Here is a 21,397-nt window from a genome sequence, read left to right on the forward strand (position 1 = left end):
TAGATAGCAGAATCATTTGGGTAGTTAGGTCTTGTTGGAAGGAAGTTGTTCACTGAAAGATGGGTTAGAAAGAAGAACTAATACAGGAAGCAAAGAGTTAAGGATACTGTGTCCTTTACATGGGGTGAGGAGGATGACCTGTTGCAAGGACAGAGGATAAAGAAAGAAGGTCTAATACAAAGGAGATTTAGAAGGCCTGGGCAAATGGCTTGGCAGGTGTTACCAAGACTAAATCTGGTTATAGGACAGAACTTGGCTAGTTCATGCAAATTAACAAAACTGACCAGATATGAGAACATATGAAATTGTTGAGACCATGTTGAGTGCAGGTAGTGCTTATGGAGGGAATAGCAATGGCAAAATTATACCAAGACCACCAGGAATGCTGTCAGCCATCTGTCCCTCTGCCCATAGCTGGAATCCTAAAGAAAGGGGGACTTGGAGCAGAGCCCCAATAAACACTACCGAATCAACAATGTCTATGAGAACCAGATCTGGTCAGCCAGTACCTGTTCCTCTGATGATGTTTTAGGGTCACGCAAACAAGGACAGAAAGATAAGAAAGAGTCCAATGACCACCATTTCATGGAAATGTTTCCTGGGGTTGAATATTGTAGCCTGTGCCCTACTAACCACAAATGGTGTGTACCTACACAGTTGTCACAGTGACTCTCAGTTGGTACATACCTCTCTGCAAGACTCCCTCAACAATCCAGCGGTCATGGACCTACAGATACCCAGGGCTTGGAGAAACTTTAACCTCTGGGTATTTCTCTGAGTTTTGTCCAGGGTGGAGATAGACCTGATTTTCTAATTTCCAGGAGAAAAAAGAGAAGTATGTTGGGAAATGTTATAGAACCAAAGCTAGCTAGGTGATCTGGCAAGCTCTCGGGAGTGCTTGCATATTGTCAGAAAGAAGAATCTTTTTTATGAATGAGAAGGGAAATATTATGGTCAAAGGAGTGTTCAAGCATGCCACATAGAGACTGGGGGCTATAGCATCAAGTGAAGTGGACCAACTTGTGACCATTCTAAATAGTTACTACTGACTAAAATCCCTGGAGCCTAAACCTACCTGCCTTGGGCATGATACAAGATCAGTCTCTTGCTAACCATGTCAGAGAGCTTATGAGATAGGCAAACTCTCATATAATACAGTTGTTGCCAAAGACAAAATTTAAAGTTAATACGGATGTGTTTTAAGGGCTAGAGGACAGGATAGTGATTTTAGATGGCTACTTATGTGCTGTGCTTCTGTCTTTTCCCTCTTTAAAAAAGGCGTGGAATCTTTTAATGACTCATGAACCTTAGAGTTCCTTAGAAAACCTTAAAAGTAATTTAACAAGAGAACTATAATTGTTGTGAGTCTGCAAGTTTGGGACAGTCTAAAAAGGACAAAATAAATATAGGCAACATCCGTCCCCTCTCCCATGTTTTTATGTAGTGCCTAAAAATCGAAATTATCGTCCAATGTTTGTCAAAAGAGTGCCATCATCATGACTGGTTAGGGTGAAAGGAATATACATATGGCACTAAATAATTCTCCCAACCAAATCCTTGTTGCATTTAAGCTAAATTCGTGTAATTTTCATCCACCTAATAAAGATTTATGCCACCTTCATATATTACATGGCTACTATATGCTGAGGGATTATGAACTTTTAGGGATGCAGAGTTCAGAGTGGCAAGAAGTGTGTGTTTATCCAGAAGGCAGCAAGCAATCTGTATAAAAGGTCTGCAAGAAAGTTTAAAGGAAATGTCAGATGAAGAAGGAGGAAAAGCAAGTAGACCATGATAAAGAGTACAGATTTTATCTGGAAAGCTCAGCTAGTGAAAAGCATCCAGCAGACGAATTACACAAACAAATGTGCACTGTAGGACATTGATCTGCGAGTCAAACAGGAAGCAGGTATAACAGGTAAGAGCCTACTGCAACAGTCTTGGCTTTTTATCTTTTGATGATGAAGGTCAAAACCAAGGCAATGGCTTATAGAGTGCAAACTTAAGAGATATTTAAGAGGTAGAACTGAAAAAAACCTGGTGACCTGGTATATGAAGAAAATGTTGAGGATGAATAGGTGCTTTTGTGAATATGGAAAAAGGGAAAGAAGCAAGTATGGAAGAAGATGAGGCCTTCAGCTTTGGAAATGTTGGACTTAAAAGTTTCCACGACATACTTTTGTAACAATATGTAGGAGAGGAAGTTGGATGCACAGGGTTCGAACTTAAAAGCAAGGCCCTTTGGGCTCTTTGTATGGGCCCTTTCACAGGTTTGTTTGCAGCAAGGGACAAAGAGAGGGTTTGCTTACTGCTGGCTGTATAAGAGGTGGATTCCCCCCACCAATGCAACCCCCTGCATTTGCAGGCTTCTGTCTGGACCCCTCTCTGTTGTCCCTGTGAGAACAAACACAGAAACTGTGCTCCTGCTCTTTCCTGGGGTCTTTTGTCTTTGAACAGTAACAGGCTAATGACCAACCTGTAAGTAAGCTCATGGTCCAGATTCTTATGGAAATCCACCAATTCCAAGGACCCCCAAACCTGAAAGAGTATCAGCGTGTCCTCTCCTGCACTCAGAGATGCCATCCCTGGCCTACCATGGTCCTCACCATAGGAAGTAAAGCAACGAATCTCATCTCTGTGCCCTTCATTTCAGGTATGGAGTGACTGTCCTTTGGCAATTACGGGGTTCCACTAATGTTTTGAGGCTCCTTTGGCAGCATTTCAGGGACCTCTCAGAGAAACAGGTACATTTATTGGGCCCCTTTGACCTACATTCAGTTTGTCCTGATTTGCTGCCATTTATGTCAGTCTCAAAAATAATTTGATCTCTGGCTGCTTTTATTAAACTCTTGCTGCTGAATTTACTTTATCTTAGAATCTGTAACCAAATACATGCTTTTAAAAGGTAATTAGACCTTTAGGCTTTTACATACACTGGTAAATATTTTTTGCTATTAATAAGCTTATCCCTTGTTGCTTTGTTTTTGCTCTTACAATTTATAAAAAAATTCTTATCTCGCGTGTTTTGGCTTTCTTCTGGATTGTACTGGTTCCTCATGAGTATATGCGAGTGTGCTCCACGCAGAGTAAAGGGAGGTGGAGGCCTGGCAAGGCTCTGATCCATTCAAGCTGGCGCTGAGGACCAACAGGGGGACGTTTGATAGACTGGGGGCCAGTCCACACAAAGGTAAAATGGTTAAACTTTGCCTTGGGTTCCCCATGAAGTCTCCATGAGGAATCCCTGTCTTGCCAATTTGTGAAAGAGGTCAGTTGGTTTGGCCAGAATTTCAGGGTCACTTATTACTGACTCATTGATCACACATGGCCTCTTATTAGCCTCTGTCTTCCTGGGGAACTCAAGAGACTATGAATGAGCACACCATTTTTACCAGTCATGACTTTATGGTTACGGGTTTGTTTATGTCGAAGTTGAAAATTCCTCCTGAAAAAAAAAACCTGATTCTTATACAGTGTTGCCCTATAATCCTAATTCTTGCACTTAATTTAGTAAATGAAAAAAAAAAAAAGATTAACCTAGAAACAACATTGGCCACTTGGGGAGAAGTTTTGGAATATAAAAATGAATAGATTAACACACTTAAGAGGAGCTCTAGAAAAATAGGAGGAAAATATAAAAAGAATCCGCTGTTCTAATTGATATGTCAAGGCCTCTGAACCAAATTCTAAACAAAAATCAGTCCCTCTTAAAGACCCTATAATCTTCGGAAAGCTCCCTCTTGTAGTTCTCTCTCTATTCAGCTTTTTCTGTATAATCTACTTTACACTCCTTCTAGTCCTCTCCTAACCTCCTGAGTTAAACTTTCTTTGAGGTTTTTCCTTTTTCAGGAAAAGTGCAATTGCATTTAAAACAGCTAGACCAGAAGGCATTTAAACCCTGATCCAAAGGTGAGTTAAGACCTATCATTAAGGATTTCCCTAAAAAAGAGGCAGAAAATTTCTGTAGATTGACTTATTTTCTTACACGTGTATATCCTCGACTACCAGATATACACTAATTCACTTAATAGTTAGCACTGCTCTTCCCCTCAATTAAAACTGTGTTTAAAAGCATCAAGGTAGCAAAGAGGAGATTTAAGTAACCCAGCTGTGTAAAAGTTTTAAAAATTGCCTTGAGAGGAAATGCAGTCCATAATTTACTTTGGAAAACCTTCTCTTAAAGGCACACTAGACAAAGATTCAAGATTGAAATCAAAGTAAAGGTAAAAAATAGATTTTAGGACTATTTTCCAACAGTATTCTTGGATAAATCCAACAGTTAACATACAGGATGTCTGTCTCTTCTTTTCAGAAATGGGCTTAGACCTGAATTAAGAGATGTAGTAAGAAAAAACATAGACATCAGAAATTGTCATTTTAGAAAATAGCCAATAAGTGGCTAGTCATTTTCAGAAAACCTTAACAAGTAAACAAACCAGAAATCAAAGCAAACTTGTGGCTCTTTAGATAAAACATACAGGTCCCCGAGATAAAAGTAAGGCCAAATGCCTTCTGCTCTCTTTAACTGAGAGCCTGTGTGCAAGAACACCTATAGATGCTGTGAGCAGAGGGCATGGGAGAATCAGTGCCCCAAATGGCCAAAAAACAGAAGGACTACAACTCCAAAGCAATCTGATGATGCGGCTCTGAGAGAAAGATACACGAGACTCCCACAATTCCCTTCCCCTCTAGTTCCAAGGAGAATTAGAGAAAACAAACACCTCTCTTGTTGAAATGGGTATTATTATATCTACCATTAGTACCACTGATAATGAATATCAGGTTCCTCCAAAATTTGAAAAATAAAGAGGGAGGTAACTGGACTTGTTTTAAATACAAAAGAGATGAAGGAAAGGGAAATTGTCTTAAAATTTTTAAAAAATGCTGTTTGCCAAAATATGAAAAAAAAAAATAGAAAAAGACAAGCTTGAGGATTTTGGGATGGTATCACCATCTTCATCAAGATTGAAGAATCAACAAACATAGGGAGGAATGCAATTATGGACCAAAGTAGACTTATTATTACTCTAGTAATGGAAAAAACTTATAACATTGGCGTAAGGACAGTGGTAATTAGAGGTTCTGAAGGGAGGGAAAGGGAAGAATAAATGTAACATGGGCATTTTGTGGACATTGGAATTGTTCTGCATGACATTGAAATGATGGACACCGGCCATAACACATTTTGTCAAAACCTATAAAATTGTGTGGTATAAAGTGTAAACCCTAATGTAAACTATAGAACATGATTAGTACAAAGCTTCAATATTTGTTTATCAATTATAACAAATATACCACACTAATGAAAGATATTGTTAATGGGAAAAGTGTGAGGGACGGTTGGGATATATGGGAATCCCCTCTATTTTTGATGTAACATTTGTGTAATCTAAAACGTCTTTAAGAAGAGAAATAAATAAAAATGAATAAAAAAAGACAGACTTGAGAATATTCAGTACACTGTAGAAAGTTTAAGGAGAAAAGAACTTAATTTGTCTTGGTTTACAAGAATCATTCCAATAGTGTTGAGGAAGGTAGATTTTAACAATTTAAGTCCCTTTTCCACTTCCAACATGTGACTTATTTTAGGACTATTATCAGAGGAGTTCTGCTTTCTTCTCAGTGATACATCTACAATTGGGCAGGTCAGATCTACTTCACAAATAAAACTTCCGTATAAAATGTACTATGAAAGGATTATTTTTAGAAGTCCTTTAAAATTCTCTGGCATATGGTTAAATTATAGCTGATCTGGATATTATCTATAGCTGATGTGGTCCTACACTATGTATGATAATGAAATAACCAAGAAACTAGCTATTGCTGTGGAATCCCTAAGGGCAAAACACCCCATACGTTTCGGTAAAATTATTGGAGCAGAACCCATACAAGTCTAGATTAAGTCTTTCCAAATTATCATAAGCCTACTCAAAAACAAGGCATTCCTCAAAGACTCACTGCCTATGATAGCCTATTCCTGGATCCAAGAGCCAAGGCTTATTTTAATTTAATGTTTTTTTAGTCAGCCCAGTAAAAAGAATTTATTGGGAAATGGGGGAAAGAATGGAACTTGCTGAGAAATGGGAGAGAAAGATGGAAATACACACTGAGATCTGGTATGGGCTCCTCCAGGCAGAGAGCGCCTTCTTGCTTCACAGCAACTGCACCCTCAAGTAAATTAAGAACTTATGATCTCTTAGTAGAATTACCTTTAAATTTTATGTTACCACATGCAGTATAATTTGCATTGCTAAAAAAAATCCATGCTATTATTCATGCTATTATTAATTAGAAATATGGTTACTTTCTCTTTATAGACCCAGTCATTGGTGAAACACCCTCAATCCAGCAACTCTGGTATCCTTTCCCAATGAAAGAGAACCTCATAATTGTGTTTCTGTAGTTCAGAACACACTGATGCCCAGAAGTTATCCTCTGGCTATTCCAGCACCAAATTTTGAGTCAATATAATTGTTTTACTTAGTGATTTTTCTCTTAAAAGATAAAAGGCAATAATACCAGACTAGATATACAAAAGTTTCTTATAAAATCCCATCCTTTACCAGAAGCCAAATTAACTCAACTGGCCAAAGTTGTGGACCTCTCTAGGGCATGTCAAGTTGCTAAAAATGAAAGGATAAATAGATACAGTGGTGGCTGACATGCTTTTGAACTAACTGTTTCTCCTCCTACTGCCCAGATAAATTGCTGTCTTAATGGTAGATGCCCATAGTCAGGAAGATACTAGAGAAATGAGACAAAACACTTCAGCAGATCATCATGTTTAAAAGTCTACACAGACTAATGTCCTTATGCAAGAAGTGCTTATAGAAGATAGGTAAGTCCATAGAGAAGCTCAAGGACTCCATTACAGAAACACAAAATTTGGACCTAATTTCCTCCAAAAGAGGGGAAGGGAAGATCAGGTTGAAAATCCATAGGATAAGTCTGGTAAAGCCAGGATGGATGTCTAGTAGCACATGATAAAACCTCAAATAGACACTTTCTAAAACCCTCCATGAGAAAACCCCATCCCAGAAGGCACAAATTAAATATTAAATACTGAGGGAGAACATTTTCAAAGCTATCAGAGGACAATTTATGTTTCACCTTTAGCTCTGGAAAAACTAGTAGGGTAGAACATAGACTGGAACCATGCCCTAAAGGAATCTTGGTTTATTTTCTGAATGGACTAAGGAATTTCTTTGCTAAAAATCTTCAACACTCACAGAGGTTTAAAACAATTAGATTTCATATTCTAGTCCTAGGATGTTTCAACTTATCAGCTTAGAATGGAGGGAATATATTTTACTGGGATATTGAATCATAAATCATGTAAGACTTTGTCCCTTGCTTAAAAACTTGGCTGTCCTTTTTACTCCCTTTCCCTTGAATCTCTGTAAGATGGACAGGATCTGATCAGAATGGGAAAGTTCTATCATGTGGTTCTCCAGAGAACCTCCAGAAGTAGGTTGTCCATGAAATTGTCTGCTGACTCAAATTCTTAGGACAAGTTGATGATTGCACCATGTAGACAGTTCCCTCCTAAGACCACCAGTACAGGTTCTCCGAAGATCCCTAATTTACTGATTATTTTCTTCTTTTTATATTTTGGCTGTATTTTTCCCAAGAAGAGTTTAAGGCTGTACACTTCTGACATTTTCTTTTACTAAACCAATAAGCTGCTTAATGTGTATGCTTTACTAAGGACAATCCCTAACCCATTTCTCTAGTTCACTCTCCCAGTTTAGTGTTAGCATAACTAATTTACAGAATTATCAAATATATTAGATCAGTTCAAGCAATGAATTCCAAATATGCTCAGTGGACTACCACTTCTTACCAAGAATCCAAAGGGATACACATTTTCTTGAAAAAATGAAAAAAATAACTGGTAGAACCAAGGCCTGAGTATAGGAATCCCATCCACAGGAACAGGGCAAGTAGAGGTAGTCATCAAAAATGTGTACAAAAAGGTGACAGTCTAGGATGGAGACTCAGTGGAGGGTAAGGATGTGGAAGCAACCACAAGCTGACGGAACGAAGGACATGAGATGGGAGACACTTGAGCTTTGTTTTCTGTTCTATATTCTCAGAAGGGCCAGACTGAGCAGCAGGCCTGGGAAAAGCCTCTTTGGGTAGGAAGGATGCTATTTCTTGTCAGGAGGGCAGGAGGTAAATGAATGATGAATCAGTATAAAATGCATCTGAGCAAGGGACGTGAGGTTTAAAATGCTTCTGCTCGATAACTTGACTTTGGGAGGTGGAATGCAAAGTCATTTACTGAGACTAAAGAGGCTTGAAGAAACAGTGAAGGCTTAGAAAGAAGTGGTACGTAACTGACGAAAAACCAAGGAAGACTGCCAGAGAGCATGCCCCTTCAGCCCCGCCGAGAGTAGACAACACGACAGCTTAGTAGGAACAAGAGTGGGGAAGTGGGAGGAAGGTTTAAATTCGAAATTTTGTAGCAAAACAGCGTGTGGAATAAGAGTATCCACGCTGCAGCCATGGGATTTGGAGACGGAAGCAGGGCACAGATACATTAGAGACGAGAAGGTAACAGGACAATTGACAGGCTTCCATGGGAAGTATGATTTAAAGAAAGGACAGAAGGGTCTAAAATGATTAGGAACCATTATCCTTTGATCACATTAAAATTCTTAACCCTGATAGATGTGATGCACTCTGAAGAATGATGTGTTTACTGGATGCTTTGGGAAAGATGTTCCAGATGATTAGCGATTGTGAGCTGGAAGCACATGTGTGGGCAGGGGTGGGAGTTGAAGTTAACTGAGGGAAAACCATTAGTGGTGTACAAAGCGTGCAGCAGGAAGGAAACATCAGGTAGGGGATCAAGAGCTCCCTCACAGTGAGACCGAGTAGATTATGAAAGAGTCTTCCAGGGCAAGTGGTGAGAACACCATTCACTAGAGAGAGTAAAAGGCACAGCCGACTAGAAAGTTCACAGTAGATAATTCTGCACTGGCAGGAGAAGGAACAAGACTATTCGATAAATCTTTTCTCAGTCTACTCCACCTTCTGAGATACTTAGAAAGAATCGCTGAGGGCCTGGAAAGTAGATTCCATGTACTTGTTAAAGATGTCTTAAAGAATAAGTTACTTGAAGGCCGAAATTTCCTCTCTAAGAGTCCTTATTAATTTCTCGGAGAAATGCTCACAGATGATGGGAACTTACATCCACTTAGAAAGCTCTTTTCAATAATTCACTGGGCTAATTGCGTTTTGGTGTTTTGTTTTTTGTTCTCCCCCAACTCCCAAGGATGAAGAACATGGCTTCCCAAGTTTATAAAGTCCTTTTATTATCCCTTTAATTTTCATTACTGCTGTGATCTCCTCATCTTCAATTTTGTTTTCCTTTAGCTACAGTTTCTTGCACACACAGACACCTGAAAACTCGACTTTGTCATCAACTGCCCTTTGGAAGGTTTTCTTCTTGCCAAACAGTATTTTCTCAGTTCTATACCATGTGATATTTGACATCTTTGATTGGTCCCTGTGAAACCATCTGCCTCACTCACTTCTGTTACACAAGAGGTCCTTGTCTTTTCTCTCCTAACTTTTTGATTTCACTGGCTTTTTCTTTTCCTCTGCCCTCACAGACTACATGGAGAAGAAGGTTACTCTTTTCTCTTCTTATACGCTAGCTTGGAACCTGCCGAAGTTCAGTCCCCATGTTTTCTTTTTTGTTCCCTTTTTTGGAGTTCTTTAAGTCTTGTGGGTTCAACTACCATCAAACTAAACTCTTCAAGCTTCTGTTCCTTACCATCAACGGACGCCTGGCTTGTCTGCTGGAATTTCACCGCCCAATTCTGATTAAAAATGCCAGACGCCTAGGAGGTGGTGGAAGAGGCGCGTTACATACTTGGGTTTTAGCCTTGGCTCTTTTACCAACAACTGGTTGACTCTAGTCAAATTAGTCAACATTTTCAAGCCTCAGATCACTTGCCTAAAGTTGAGGGTGCTGCTAGAGTCAAATGTTGCTGAATAACGCTCCATGAGCCCCATCAAACCTACAGAAGTGACAAGGAAGTTCCAAGGGGGCAGTTCCCTGGAAGTCCCCCTCGTCCACTGATTTTATCTGTTTCATAATACTGGGCTACCACCTTCGTTTAATGAAAAATTGTGGGGTTTTTTTTTTGCATGCATTGTTTTACTATACAGAAATCTGAGCATATAATAACTATAATGGCAAATAACATGCTAAATATTTTCAGGTCATTTTGAATGGTACCCTGTATATATACATAAATAAATTACAAATACTGCTTTTTCATTACCTGGAAATTCAGTACTACTAAGAGTACTCATATAAAAAACTGCCTGACTCCAGGTCCTTCCTGATATGGTTCATCTAAAATTCTATGTCTGTTATTCAGTTCATATCATGTCAAACAATATCCTCTTCTGGGAAGCGGACCTGGCCCAGTGGTTAGGGCATCCGTCCCCCACATGGGAGGTCTGCAGTTCAAACCCCGGGCCTCCATAACCCATGTGGAGCTGGCTCATGCACAGTGCTGATGCGTGCAAGGAGTGCCCTGCCACGCAGGGAGTTCCCCGTGTAGGGGAGCCCCACGCGCAAGGAGTGCGCCCTGTAAGGAGAGCCGCCCAGCGCGAAAGAAAGTGCAGCCTGCCCAGGAGTGGTGCCGCCCACATGGAGAGCTGACACGGCAAGATGACGCAACAAAAAGAGACATAGATTCCCGTGCCACTGACAACAACAGAAGCAGACAAAAAAGAACACGCAGCAAATGCACACAGAGAACAGACAACTGAGGAGGGGGAAGGGGAGAGAAATAAATAAAAATAAATCTTTAAAAAAAACCAATATCTTCTTCTAACTCTTCTTTTACTAATAACACCATCATTCTTCCCCTTGCAGGGGCCTGAAACCTCCATTTTATCTCTAGTTTCTTTTGGTTCTATTCCCTAAGTGTTTTAAGACCTCTCTAAAGCTGAATTTCATTAAGTCTCTGTGAAATGTTGCCCATGCCCCTTCTTATCTGTCCATTTCCATCGCCAGGTTCTCCTAGTTTCATACTTAGACCACTGAGAGGAACTCCTTTTGGTCTCTGCCTCTTCCAGCGATAGCGCTAGATGAATTTCCTAAAATCCCACCTTCATCTTGTCAATCTGTGATGTACAATTTCAGATGCTTTCTTACAACCGATAGGAAAAAGTCACATCACTGACTTGCCTTTCGTGTCCAATCCTACCAAAACAGCATCTCCCCTCTGTATGCTGGTTCAGCTGCTTCCTTAGAAAGCCCTTTCCTCCCTTTCCTTGCCGCATCTGACTTACCTTTTTATGCCTGGCACAAGTCCCATGTTTCTCAGAGGGCCTTTATGCCAGGCCATTTGCAGGTTTTCCTTACCTGAACATATTTCCTCTAGGCAGCTGGTCAGTATATACTTGGGTAAAATCAACTTTCACCTGTGTTTGTTTCCCCGACAACTTCTTTAGGGAGTCACCGTGTCCAAGTAAGACAGGTACATGGCTGCATGGAACCTGGCTCTAAACCTGTCACCGTTATGTATACACTAAAGACTTTCAGGCACGGCATCTCTTTAAACCTTAACTTCCTTTTATGTAAACCATGGATCATACTCTTTGTCTATCTCCCAGGGCTGATGTGAGGACCAACGGAAAGTGATTTTGGAAACTATCTTCTAGGAATATACTGTGGCATTATTATTATCACCAGGATTTATTTTTATTATTCACAGGACTGACTGGATACAGAACAGGTGCTTCATACATACTTGGGGAACTGAATCCTTGCAAGAATTTAGTATAGGACCTTGGTTGCAATCATATAAACATACGTATGCAAGAATGTTAACTGTGCGTGTATTTGAAGAGTGGGTCTTTTCTATTTTTTAAATATGCTGTGGCAATGTTGCTCTACTGTTATCCTTATAATTAAATAAAGGAATAAAAATAAACCAAAGACATACAGCCAGGAGCAGGATCCTTCATTAATTAACAAACTGAGTACCCTGCCCCAGACACCCTAAATGGGGACCCCCATCATGTGACTTCCCCTTTGGCACTCCAAGGGCTGGCACCTCTACAGCTACTAGGACAAAATGAGTGAGACAATCAATAAGATCTAAATTGTAGAGTCACATGTCACCTCCCAGTCTGACAGCACCACATTGCAAGGCTCTTAATCCTTCTCTGTCATCCTTGTGCCATGGCCTTGTTTTGCTGTTTGCTCCTAAGCCCCTGAACATCCCACATCATGAATTCAGGGTTGCTGCGGACCCACAGCTATGCTGCTCATCAGCCACTTTCTTAACCTGCACTCGTTTTCCTTCCAAGTACCAAAATAATTCATCCACGTTCCAGTCCCCAGTAACCTTAAGGGATTCCTCATAAGATTGGAACTTTGGTTGTGGGAAGAAGGAGACTGCAAATACTTCTCAAGCTTTGCTTTGTGAACCAGTGGCTAGCACAGAGCAGGTGCCCATGGGCTGGTAAAGCAAGGAACACCCCACACACAGTGGCTGGGGTAGTGAGAAAAGGAATTATTTGGACACAGGAGACTTTACTTCTGACTCCTACGTGCCCTGGTTTCATTGTTTTCTATTTGTAAAATGATGCGTTTGAAGCAGATGATCTTGACAGTGTCTTTGTGGTCCAAAACTCTATGCCTTCTCTGTGCCCTTTGCCCTGACTTGAGTTTGCCCTCAAATAAAGGCAATTGACTTGGTACAGACAACATGCCCTTATCCTGGATTTCTGATGCCAATAAGAATTGGAGAGGAAAGGGGAGGTAGAGGGAGAAAAACAGTAAAAAAGCAAATAAGGAGAGAGGGACCATGATGGTTTGAGGCTGTATATACTCCAGAAAAGGATGTTAAGTAAATCCATTCCTGTGGGTGTGGATCCATCATAAATAGAATCTTTTGGTGAGTAGGATCTTAAAAGGTGACCCACCACATTCAGGGTGAGTCTTAATCCTTTTATTGAAGTCCTTTATAAATGTGATGAATCCAGAGAGAGGAGAGAAAAAGCCACAGAAGCAAGAAGCTAGAAAGCAAGGAAACCCAGAAGAGAAGGGAACGCCCAGGAGACGCCACCTTGCCGTGTGACAGAGGAGCCCAGGATCACTGGCAGCCGGTGTTTGGGAGGAAACCATCACCTTGACGGTGCCTTGATTTGGACATTGTTCTCAGCCTCAACATTGTAAGCGTGTAAGCTAATAAATCCCCACTGTTAAAAGCCAACCTGCTTTATGGTATCTGCTTTCAGCAGCCAGGCAGACTAAAGCAGGGACTGCTGAGGATGAAGGACTGCGCAAGCTTTGGAATTTCTAATGGTTTGAGGGAAAGTAAGCAAGCCTCCAAGCCCCAAGAGCCAGCGGGATCTCGGGACCTCTTGCTAATCGACTGAGTCGCTGGTGTCTGGCACTGCTGGTGCTGAGGGTCTAGGGCTCCCACCTCCTGTGTCGTTTCCCGGGCAGCCTTGGATCTTCAGGTTTGGCCTAAAGAAGCCTTCAGAGGCCCAAGAGACTCCAGCTCAGAGAAACACTTTGAAAGCAGACATGCGGGGTCCTGCCCTCAGCTAAGATGCAGCGATTCGTCACAATGTGACCCCATTTGTCATGCTGAGATGTCCCACTCATTGGGGATCAGTTGCTGGCCCCGGAGCAGTATGTCCTTCAATAACTCTCAAGAACTGAGTTTTTGAAGATTTCAAATTTCAAAGATTTCAACAGGTGAGAACTGGTTATCAGTCACAAAAGGACGGTGTAAAGACAGGTGAAGACTCCGTGTGGTTTAGGTGCTTAAGATATCCAGAATAGCAATCGCACGAGCACTGCTCCTAGGCCATTTTTGGTTACAAAGACTTAACAAACGCGTCTACAGTGCTTGCTCTACGGAGGCCAGGTTATAAGTACTTTACAAATATGAACTCATTTAATCCTTATATCAGCCCTAGGAGGTCAGCCGTATGACATTCCCATTTTACAGATGAGGAAATGAGGCAGAGAGAAGCAAATGACTTACCTAAGGTCATATAACTAGGAAGAAGCAGATGTGGGATTTGAAGCAATGCTGTCTCACGCCAGAGTCTTAGCCACCGTGCAAGGTTCTCTCTCTTGAAGTCCCTATTGCTATCTTTGGAATGAATGTGGGGAGACTGTGGACACTGGGACCGAATCCCACTCTGAGTGGATCCCACTCAGTCAGGAGCCAGCAGGGTCTCCAGGCAGACCCCATGAACGGTGGCTCTTGCACAGTCGTGAAAGCAAGGGGGAGTGAGGCCGCCCCGGGGCCCGGGCAGCAGGAAGGCAGGCTGGCTGACTGCTGTGGCTAGGTGCCGACAGCTCTCCCTTGGACAAGCGTGATGCATAACCCTGGTCAGAGTAACAGGGAAGGGTTGCAGAGGTGGCGTGCTGGGCAGGGCCGGTGAAGGAGCTGCGGCACACCTATTCTCCTGGTGTGGAAGAGGAAGGCACAGTGTGGATGGAGGAATGCCCAGGTCGAAGCTGAGTTCCAAAAGACCAAGTGTGGGTCACGGGCAGGATGGGCTGGGTGAAGAGGCTCAGGTGCGGTGACCCCCGAGGAGGCTCCAGTGCCCCAAGTACGTGGTAATAAAGAGGGACTCCCGTGATGATGGGGGAAAGACGGGGAAAATGGGGGAGCCATTCTGAAGGAAGAATGGCCAGATTTCACATGTGAGATGGTTAGGCTAACATGTCAACTCTGCCAGGTAATCCCACTCAGTTGTTTGGTCAAGCAAGCACCGGGCTGATTGTAATTGTAATGCAAGGACATTTATGGGCTTTAGTCACCAGTGAGTTTACTGCATAGATGGCTGGTTACATTTACATCAACCAGGGAGATTGCTGTCAGCATTAAGGGATGCTGTATCCAACCAGTTGAATGCCTTAAAAGGGGAAGTGATTCCAGCATTCAGGGAGAAATTCCCAGCTTATGTTTGGACAGCCAAACATCTCCCAGAAACTCGTCAAGGACCTTCACTGGACTTTCATCAGAGCCCCTGGTTGCAGCCTGCCTACAGAACCTGGACTTGTGCATTCCCACGGTCACATGAGAGACTCTTATAAAACCTCTTACTATTGACAGATATCTCCTGTTGATTCCATTTCCCTAGAGAATGCTGACTAACACAACATGTGAATCTGAAGAAAGAGAAGAGAGTTAAAAAAATTTTTTTAACCAGTAAATTCTGGACCATACTAGAATCAAAGAGAATTAAAAGTACTGGCTTGGGAGGAAGACTTGTATTTTCAAAAGACTCAAGGTGAGGTCTTGGAAAGGCAGCTGGAAATATGGGATGCAGGCTCAGTAGAGGGCTCAGGTGGGGAGGGCCCACTTTCCAGTCCATCTCCCACCTCTCCCGCTCCCTCAGCTCGGTCCCAGTGAAACCTGTTGTCCCAGCAGAAGTATCAACAGCACTCCCTTTCACTCTCCAAAGTGTCCCCAACTGGACCTTAAATTATGCGTCTGCTCTATCATCTCCTCTCCACCCAGCGACAGGGACCTTGGTATCTAGCGCAGCACCCTGCGCACAGGAGATGGCAACCGATAGCTTTTGAAAGAATGACTAGTAGGTCCTCAGGAGTATTTGTTGAGTTGAACTGAATGGATCGCTTACAACATACAGGGGGATAAACTTCATGGGTGAAACTGACTGGCAACTGTAACATTTGGCCTGGAGTGATTTTACAATTCATCTAGGAGGAATACATAGAGCATATAGAGGAAACATCAATTTGGTTGCTCTGGGTATGTTACAACACTTTGGTCCCTAAGTGCATTTGTTGTAGCATCATTTTTAAAACGAATTGATTTCTTTACTCTCTTAGGCTGAAGAAAGTAAAGAGTTAATTTTATAGCTTGTATCTTTATTAATATTTCATATTTAATATGTTTATAATTTAAATATTAACTTATTTTTTCTGGAGGCCAAAACATAAGCCTTTCCCTTTTACAGAGCAGGGACATATCTCTACTTCATTTTAATTCTTAATAATAACCTTTATTGGTTTTCTCATTTAAAAACTATATATATATATTCATTGTAGAAAATTTACAGTATAGACAAGCAAAAGAAAATAAAATATCTGAGGTTATATCACCCAGATAAAAATTCCTTAACACTGATACATTTACTCTGCATATTTTATATAACCTTCTTCCCAAATCTATCTACCCAATGCATATATAATAGCTGTATATATATGTATGAATATATGAATACATATATATGATTATTCTTTAGTTCTTCTTTGAGCAATAGGATTATGCCATAGACACTTTCAATAAAAAGAGCAGAGGCTTTGGTAGGAAATGGTAATGCCAATTTCTTAAATGTTCCCCATTAACTACTAAGAGCATCTCGGGTGCCTGCTCCACAGTTTAACTATGGCCATCACTGTTCACACTAAGCTTATGCAGTGGTCTCAAGCTGTCAGTTAAATGGCTTTCTTTTGCCACGTATCTGTGATAGCCTTTATATTACCAAAAAATTCTTTGTATTCCAATAACTCCATTCATGATTGGAACTCTAGGTTATAGTGTCTTATTTTCAGTTTTACCACATGCCACTTTACCAAGTGAAAAAATACATGTGATCTCAAAAATAGCTGTGCTTTCTCTTCAATATGTAAAAAAAATTGCAACTTGTATTTACACAGATCCATACCCCTTCTAGCCTGAAAAAGTACTGACATGAAAAATCAACTCGACCAGTGAAAATGGAGCAGCAAACAGAAGAAACTGAAGCGAAATACTTTAAAATGTATATATGTGCATCCAAAATTAGTCTATTTGATTTATCTTGTATGATACTGACTTATCGCTGGTAAAGATTAATTGTATTATGGTGCTCTTGGCATGTTATTTTCCTAGTTCATTCCTCAGTATGACATTTCTTATTTCTCTTGGCCACACAGCACTCAACTATCATAATTTTTACCTGCTGAGTTTACATTACTAACGATAATACAAAAAATTGGAGTTTCCTTGACCTTTACGGTGGTAAATTAGGTTATAAGCATAGGCTACAAACTGATAAATAGGAGAGACATTTGATTATTATTAAAGTAAAACCAAGTTTTACAAGATTTGCCTGGCTTAATTAATTAACATTAACTAGACTCTCCCCAGTCCCCCACAAAAATCTAATTCTTGCTCTGCAGTGCCTTCCGGCAGTTGCTACGCGTGAGCACCATTCCTAGAAGTCAAGGCTCTGGAGTGCTGCTGCATGGTGCACGGTGGCTGGACAGTTTGAAGTCCTGAATAAAAATAAATAACATGAATGATGGTGATGAAGGGGACGGTGATAACACTAATAGTTCTTACCGAGCACTTACTAGGTGTCAGATGCTGGGACTGCTATTGTCCATCCCCATTTTACAGATTAAAAAACTGAGGTCCAAATAAGGTAAGTAGCTTCCTTAAATTCACATGGAGGGAAAGGAGAGGAGCCAAGACTGGCGCCCAGGTGGACCCCAGACCCTGCGCCCCGCCATCGTTCTCCACTGCCTTCTGCCTGGGTTGTGCATCAGGGACTCACAACTCTTCCACTCTCTTCAAGCCCCCGATCCCATCCCAGGTCCTCGCCCTGGCTGAGAAGCCTGCAGCCAATCTTTCCAGGTACATGAGGTCTCCTCAACAGGCCGTGGCCGCCTCGAGGGCAGTGGCTGCACGGCCGTCCACGTAAGCCATTGCCAAAAGCGCCCGCAATGCCGCACGGCCCCACACTGGAGCTGGATGGAGATGGGTGGGAACAGGTGAGTTGTGGGCCCATTTTATCCTTTGCGTAGTCTCCAAATTCATGTGAGATATATATATATATGTATTTTTTTTTTTCTTCAGATGGAAAAGTAGCAAAGTTCAACCTTGGGATCGAAGTATCTGAACACTTCAGTTCAGTTGACCCTCCAATACTTTTCAACTCATCAAATGCTTATTTGCTTGCTGCCTGCTTTTTGTCTTTGCTTTTTGTCTGCTTGTTTTGCGGTTATTTTTTTTCTTTAGGAGACACTGGAAACCGAAACTGGGACTTCCCATGTGGGAGGTGGGTGCTCAACTGATTGAGCCACATGTGCTCCCTCATCAAATATTTATTGAGTATCTACTATATGACAGGCTTTGTGCTAGACAATGAGATTCACAGATGAATAATAATGGTTCCTGTTCTCAAAGAACTTGAGTCTAGAGGAGGGACATCCATGGAAAGTGTATTAAAATCCAGTGTGATATAAGCTAGAAAAAATCCAGTGTGATATAAGCTAGGATGCCATGGAAGCTGAGAGTGGCACCCGACCTGGCATAGGGTAGAGGGTAGGTTGCATTACTCAAGGTGGGGCCCACAGATCCTCAGAATCAGCATCACTGGGGAACTTATTAGACATGCAGATTCCTTATAGAATTTATGCTGAATCAGAAGTGCTAGGGTGGGGCCCTGTGGTCTGTGTTTTAAGGAGCTCTCTTGTTACTCTGTTGTTCACTGAAGTTTGAGCAGTATCGCCTTTAAGAATGTTTAAGACTCATGGGCATACAATCATCAGACAAAGAAACATACACTAAATTGCAGCGCTGTAAAATAAGGAAGCGGGATAAAGGGATCCCCAACACCTCAATTCTTACTTGAACCGTCTACAAGACTTCAGTGCACACTGTAAAGTTAATTGGAATGCAGTGTGTTTATCTTCAAGATCATCTACAGATCATCTGCAGAAGGAAGTGTTTGCGTCTTTGACCTAACCAGGCCAAATAGATTCCCAGAGCTCTTTGAGGCTGTTGGAATTTATGTCACTATCCAGCACCAGTCAAGAATATGAGAAATGGACTTCTAATATACCTCATGTACATAGGCTTATTAGTACAGGGGATGCATAAAAATTCTTTGACACTAAGGACCTTACACCTGAATTGGGGAGATAAGCCTATCAAATTGGGTTGACCATGAGGTGCAGCGGTGCTCAGAGATGTATTCACCAAATGCAATGAATGTCTCATGATGATGGAGGAGATTGTTGCTACGGGGGGAGGAAGGGGGTGAGAGGGGTGGGGGGTATATGGGGACCTCATATTTTTTGAATGTAATATTAAAATAATAAAGACAAAAAAAAACCCAGAGAAATACAGAAAAAAAAACCACTATCAGTTCAAAATGTTTGGAAGGACAATAAAAACCATGGGAACTAGGGGAAGACGGTATTGATTTGGGCTGGGTGACCAGGTTAAGGCCCCAGGAAATGGGAATCCAGCTGGGTTTGAATGCAGGGATGGGATTTGCATTGCAGCTAACAAGGATGATGTGATAGAGCAGGGGTTCTTAACAAGGGGCCTGTGAGTTTGAATTGAAATTCGAAACATCATTATTCTTGTGGGGACATGTTGGTGCAGGTGTGATATATTAATTAAATAATACACAGCATAGTGTGGACTTAGTAGAGGGTCTGTGGTTTTCACCTGACTGGCAAAGGGGTCCATGGAATGAAAAAGGTTAAGAACCCCTGTGATAGAGGGAGGAAAGCTGAATCAATAAAACAATCTAATTATTTAGAATTTTTTTTGAATGGTGCAATTCACTGAATGAGACCTGATGACCAAAGCCATGTGCACAGGATTCCAGGCCAACCAAGGGGACTGACTTGAATATTTTTATATTAAGTGGCCAGAAGCGATATGAAAGTGTAAAATTGTGAGACATACATGGTGTGTATATGCATGTGTAATAAGTGGGGCAGGGAATTAGACCTGTACACGTATTGAGGTTTTATATGGCTTGCACTTACAGCCCCTTCTCACCCTTTCCAGTCATCGTTCTCAAAGTTGGCATGGAAAAAATTGCCTGTGCAAATTAGATTCTGAATGTCTCATAAGCACAAGTAGCTCATCGGCATACACTGAAGGGTCTGGAAATTGTCCAAAGAAAGTCACTCTGGAATCTAATGGGGAAACTGACATTGTAAAAAAGACGGTGAGACAGCGTGTCACAGCCACAAATCTCCCCTGCAGGGGCAATTGTTTTTTTTTTGAAAAAAAAAAAAAAGAAATGAACAGAAATCGGAAAAAATGATTAAGTGCTCCATGGCTGCTGGAGTCTCTTCCAGGGAAACTGCGATAGACCTTGCAAGTCAACTCCTGGGCTCTTCCCTTGTTTAAAGCCGGCTGTGTGGAGAGAGGGGCCAGGCAAAAACCTCCCTGGCTCTGACCTTTTCACAGCTAAGATCCGCAGCCTCATTTCCCACCGCCCCCCAGGAAGTGTTTCTATTAAAACCATTTTTAAAAAAATACAACAAAACATGTGAACATGTCTCCTTTAAGCAACCGATTTCAAGTTCAGCTTTTGCCCTGCCTGAATTAGGAACTCTCAGAGGGCATTCAAATTGAGGTGCGATTTGCTAAGGTTCTGTGCTTTCGCAATGCTCCAAGTTAGCTTTTGCAACCCCCTTGGAGGTCTGAGCGACAGGCCTAGTCACCGAGGCTGCAAAAGGGATGCAGGCCCCCTGGGCAAGCAGCTCACGTGGGGGCCCCTCTGGGCACCGGGGGCAGCTCAGGAAGGAGGGTGGGCCGTGAACTCACAGCCAGAGATGGTTCCCACCTGTTAGGCCCCGGCGAGGGAAGGACACCGGGAGACGGACACCTCCATCAGAGTGGGCAAGAGCTTAGGCTGGCAGGATTACGACACACTTTGTTTAGTTGTGGGTGGTTTTGATATATTTATTTCCGAGTCCAGCCATTGATGTTTCCCCCAGGACACCCACCAATATTTTATTTGCTGATCGACCCCTGCGTCTTCCAGGTTCGATGGCGAGTGCCTTCTCTTTGGGTCAACGTTTCCTTAAGTGAGTAAAGTAAGTTCCTGCTAACCACAAGCAGCCTCTGGTGGATGCAGAGGCATTACTGTCGAGGGCGGGGGCGGTGCGGGTGGTGGACCTGCCGCTCCACTGCCTGCCAGGCTGACCCAGAAGCCTGGGCGGGCGGGCGGCAGAGGGGGTGAAATTTAAGGAACCTCATCCTGCCGTCGCCATTCCCGCCCTTCTCCCTGTTTCTTCTTCTTCCCACCTTCCCATCTACCCTTCTTCTTGGTGCTTTTCCCCCATACCTCCTCCAGGAAATGCTGCAGCTTGATGAGGTATGGAGCCCTAAGAGGATTGTGGGCTGGAAGCGAACGAACAGCGTGCGGAGACAGAGGGAATGGCTGTCCTCTGCTGCCCCGAGGACCAGGGAGGGCTGGGGAGCGTTGCGCAGGGAATCGGGGAAGCCCTGGTCCGGGCCCCTGGGCTGACCAAGGCTGGCCACCGCTTTCCTTGCTGGCCTCTGGCGCTGTCAGCGGAACTAAGGGGTGTGCAAATCACCGCGGACATTTCATAGCCTTACTCCTAAGGGAC

The 21,397-nt window shown here is 42.3% G+C and overlaps 1 protein-coding gene across 2 annotated transcripts in view; it reads right to left on the minus strand.

Annotated features, from left to right (window-relative positions):
• The window catches only part of ENOX1 (ecto-NOX disulfide-thiol exchanger 1), a 564,686-nt gene that overhangs the window by 20,233 nt on the left and 523,056 nt on the right, over positions 1–21,397 (minus strand). The gene's annotated exons all lie outside the window — the stretch shown is intronic.

Source organism: Dasypus novemcinctus, chromosome 15, assembly GCF_030445035.2.
Source record: "Dasypus novemcinctus isolate mDasNov1 chromosome 15, mDasNov1.1.hap2, whole genome shotgun sequence".
Lineage (NCBI taxonomy): Eukaryota > Metazoa > Chordata > Mammalia > Cingulata > Dasypodidae > Dasypus > Dasypus novemcinctus.